Below are 5,000 nucleotides of genomic sequence, written 5' to 3'. Positions count from 1 at the left end.
GAATTAGAAGCACAAAACCCGGTGCCAATGACAGCGCTCATTCATTTCTCTCAGAGGTGAATATAAAGTAATATCAGACCTGCAAGCGTTTGGGTGGCCCATTCAAATCAATGGAACTTTTTGCAAGATTCTGAATAGCCGTATAATAACGACCTATAATGACCTGATGATATAATGACCTATATATAATATCCTTTATATAATATCCTATAATGACCTACAGTGCCCTCCACAATTATTGGCACCCTTAGTGAATATGAGCAAAACAGGCTATGAAAAAATATGTCTTTGCTGTTTATCCTCTTGGCCTTTCACTCAAAATATTCACAAAAATCTTACCTTTTCATTGAAGTAAAATTATTGAAAGAAAAAAAAACTGTTGACATTAAATAAATATTTTTCCCCAAAACATGTGTGCCACAATTATTGGCTTAATTTAATGTTTTGTGCAGCCTCCCTTTGCCAAGATAACAGCTCTGAGTCTTCTCCTATAATGCGTGAGATGAGGTTGGTGAACACATGGCACGGGATCTGAGACCATTCCTACATACAGTATCTCTCCAGATCCTTCAGATTCAGAGGTCAACGTTTGTAGACTCGGCTTCAGCTCATCCCACAGATTTTCTATGGGGTTTAGGTCGGGGGACTGTGATGGCCATGGCAAAACCTTTATTCTGCGGTCGGTGAACCATTTTTGTGTTGATTTTGAGGTGTGCTTCGGATCATTGTCCTGCTGGAAGGTCCAACCACGGCCCATTTTAAGCTTACTGGAGGGGGCTGTTAGGTTTTCATTTAATATCTGCTGGTATTTGATGGAGTCCATGATACCATGTATCCTAACAAGATGTCCCGGGCCTTTGGAAGAAAAACAGCCCCACAACATCAAAGATCCGCCACCATACTTCACAGTGGGTATGAGGTGCTTTTCTGTATGGCTATCTTTCTGTCTACGCCAAACCCACCTTTGATGTTTGTTGCCAAAAAGCTTTATTTTGGTCTCATCTGACCATATAACTCGGTCCCATTGAAAGTATGACTTACATTTGGCAAACTGTAGGCGCTTTAGTTTGTTGTTGACTGACAGCAGAGGCTTTTTTCTGGCAACCCTCCAAAACAACTTGTGGTGATGTAGGTGGCGTCTGATGGTAGTTTTGGAGACTTTCTGACCCCAAGACTCAACTAACCTGTGCAATTCTCCAGCTGTGATCCTTGGAGATTCTTTTGCCAGTCGAACCATCCTCCTCACGGTGCGTGGGGTCAATGTACACACACGTCCTCTTCCAGGCCGATTCTTAACATCTCCTGTCGCTTTAAACTTCTTAATTATTTCCATGATCGTGGAAATGGGTATTTTCAACTGTTTAGAGATTTTCTTGTGTCCATTTCTTGATTTGTGCAGCTCAACAACTTTTCGTCGCACATTGTCACTGTGTTCTTTGGTCTTTCCCATAGTGATGAATGACTAATGAAATTTGGCCTGTGTCACCTCATATTTGTACGCCAGTGGAACAGGAAGTCATGGTTGACCTCTTAAGAGTTCCTAATCAAACAGGTGAACTTAAAAATGTAAAACATGACTGGAAATATACTTCAGTTAGATTTGAATTATAAGATTTTTGCAGGGGTGCCAATAATTGTGGCAGACATGTTTTAGGGTAAAATATTTATTTAATGTCAACAGTTTTTTTTTTTTCAATAATTTTACTTCAAAGACATATTTTTTCATAGCCTGTTTTGCTCATATTCACTAAGGGTGCCAATAATTGTGGAGGGCACTGTACATATAATTATCTATATATAATGACCTATAATGACCTGATGATGTATAATTACCTACATACAATGACCTATAATGACCTACATATAATGCCCTATATATAATGACCTTTTAATAATGACCTATGTATAATGTGTATAATGTATAGTGTGTGTGTGTGTGTGTGTGTGTGTGCTTGTCAAACATAGCTTGTACGCACAAGTAGTGTGTGTGTGTGTGTGTGTGTGTGTGTGTGTGTTTGAAGCCTGGTGCTGTTTAGAGCACCTGATCATCATGCAATTGGGTCTAAATCACTCTTCATTGGGTCTAAATCACTCTTCATTGGGTCTAAATCACTCTTCATTGGCCCAGTAAGCACCTTCATTGGCCCAGTCAGCTGTATTTCCTTGTTCCCAGACGTAAGACGAAGACAAAGATTGCTCTGCTTAAAGAAGCACAGTCATGATCACATACAGCCCAGTCCCCCCTGATAGGCTGCATCTTGACTGACGTGATTGCACTTATTGTTATTGACGAGCAGGAAGGGGATCAATTGGTGATGAGAAATCAAGTAACCATAACAACCAACCCGGATACTGCATGGAAAACAGCGGAACATTAGGAAATCAGGAATGGAATCACACAACATTCCATGACATTCCATGCCTGAAATACCTTTTTAAAATTCCATGATATTCCAGAAATTCCATGTCCTGTGGGAACCCTGTGTGTATGTGTGTGTGTGTGTGTGTGTGTGTGTGAGAGAGACTGAATGTATGTTTGTTTTCTTGTGTGTCTGCATACCCCCAAGGAACTTTGTCACATTTCCTGTTCACCCTCTACACCTCTGACTTCCACTTCAATTCGAGTACGTGCCACCTACAGAAGTTCTCCAAGTGTGTGCCCGTGTGTGTGCCCGTGTGTTTGCCCGTGTGTGTGCCCGTGTGTGTGCCCGTGTGTGTGCCCGTGTGTGTGCCCGTGTGTGTGCCCGTGTGTGTGTCTTCTTGTGTGTCTGCGTACTCTTATTGTGACGTGGTGCCGCCGCGAGTGGCAGCCTGTTTTAGCAGCTCTCCGTTTTTCTACCCCCCCCCCCCCCCCCTTTTCTTTTTGCGACTTTAGTTTTTCTACTGTGCGTAGTTATTTGCATTAAGATAGTACGCTGCTCTACCTACATGTAAATAGTTTTTCATAGTCTTACTTAGCCAGTTGGACGTCAATTTTTGAGACCAGCCAGAACAACGGACACAACGGGCATTATTTAATAACTGAATTGGTTGCCATGGTGCCGCGGCGAGTTGCAGCCTGTTTAGCAGCTCTCCTGCAGGTGGACCATGGCCTGGTGGGCTGGATCACGGACTACCTCACCAGCAGACCACAGTACGTGAGACAGCAGGGCAGCCTGTCGGATGTGCTGGTGAGCAGCACCGGCGCCCCTCAAGGAACTGTGCTGTCACCTTTCCCGTTCACCCTCTACACTTCCGACTTCCGCTTCAATTCGAGTACGTGCCACCTACAGAAGTTCTCCGATGACTACTCTATCGTCAGCTGCATCACGGACGACAACGAGGCGGAGTACAGAGCTCTGGTGGAGAGCTTTGTAGGGTGGTGTGACACCAATCACTTCCAGCTCAACATCGGAAAGACCAAGGAGCTGGTGGTGGACTACCGGCGGAGCAAGAAGAGGCCCCCAACTCCTATGGATAATCTGGAGGCGGTTGCAGAGGAGAAACGAGAAGGAAGCTGGACTATTTTTTTATTTATTTATATATTTTATTCCTATTACCTTGCTGCTATTACGCCTGCAGGGGATTAATAAAATCTATCTAATCTATAAGTGTGTGTGTCATGTGTGCGTCTTCTTGTTTGTCTCTGTACATAAGTGAATGAGTGTGTGTGTGTGTGTGTGTGTGTGTGTGTGTGTGTGTGTGTGTGTGTGTGTGTGTGTGTGTGTGTGTGTGTGTGTGAGAGAGAGAGGAGAGACTGTATGTATGTTTGTTTTCTTGTGTGTCTGCGTACTTAAGTGTGTGTGTTAGGGCTGTCAACGAATATTCTAAATTCGAATATATATTCGAATAGTGTGTTAAAAACAGAATTTCGAATGTGAAAATGAATATTCAAATGTAAAAAAAAGATATCTATGGGCGCGACTGTCTGCTTTGCGGGTGGGGGCGCGCCTGAGGTCAGGGACAGGTCACAGGAGTTGCACAGTTGACTTGCGTGGAAGATGGCGAAAGTGCAGAACCCAGCTTGACCGCAGCAGAGGAAGTGATTGTAACCCCCAAAAATCTAAAGAGTGATGTCTGGAAATATTTCGGATTTTGGTCAGTTGAGTAAACTTGTTGAGCCTACAGCTAAAGTAGTGTGTAAGCTATGTAAGCTAAAGTTAGCTTACCATTCAACAACTAGCAACTTGAGGCTACATCTCCAAAATGTGCACACAAGTGAATATGGCATAATATGTGGAACTTCAGCGAAACAGCCACGTCTGGATACATATTTTGCGCCGTCCGCCACAAGTTCGTTGTCTGCGGCACGGCAGGAGGTCTGCACGCAAACATTTTTTTTCGTTCATATGCAAGGACATGAGGCCGATCAGTGTGGTGGATGGGATAGGCTTCAGGGAGTTCTGTGAAACACTGGAACCGAGGTACCGTATCCCTAGCCGTCGAACAGTCGCCAATAGAATCATAGAATTGTATAACAGTGTGTGCCTCATTTTATTTAACGTTTACAGAAACATTACTAGTGTGGGCTAGTCGCTACTGTACTGACTGTATATTGCATGAATAAAATAGACTAGATAGGCTACAACAGCTTCATGCACTGGTTTGATTATTTGCCGTTTCATGCCAAGGAAAAGTTCCATGTTTACCACAGCACAGCTCGCTCGGAGCGTTCAATGTCGGTTCTGTACTGTAAAACTTCAATCAATATTAATAATATTTATTTGTTTCAAATCACTGAATGAAGCCTGACATACTTGGGAATTGCGACCTTAAATTGCTTGCACAAAACTCTTGATCAGCACTCAGCATTTGTTTATTGTTGTCGTTCATTCAAACCGCTATGCGCAGAGAGCGCGATGATGCGGGAGAGAGAGAGAGAGAAAGAAAGAGCGAGCGAGAGGCCAAGTTCTGCGGTCTTGGCCATTAGTTAATTTACTTATTTTTGTGTAGGTGATATGTTGTTAAATATGTTTAAACCTTAAATAAATTACCTATACAAGTAGTTATGTCTCGTTGTA

At 43.0% G+C, this 5,000-nt stretch overlaps 1 protein-coding gene across 4 annotated transcripts in view; it reads right to left on the bottom strand.

The window, feature by feature from the left end:
- Positions 1 to 5,000, bottom strand: part of LOC105901336 (transcriptional enhancer factor TEF-1) — a 56,654-nt gene that overhangs the window by 24,111 nt on the left and 27,543 nt on the right. The gene's annotated exons all lie outside the window — the stretch shown is intronic.

The sequence above is a fragment of the Clupea harengus genome, chromosome 20, assembly GCF_900700415.2.
Source record: "Clupea harengus chromosome 20, Ch_v2.0.2, whole genome shotgun sequence".
NCBI classification, from domain to species: domain Eukaryota; kingdom Metazoa; phylum Chordata; class Actinopteri; order Clupeiformes; family Clupeidae; genus Clupea; species Clupea harengus.
The sequence above is the reverse complement of the archived record's forward strand: the minus strand, read 5'-3'. Positions and strand labels throughout refer to the sequence as shown.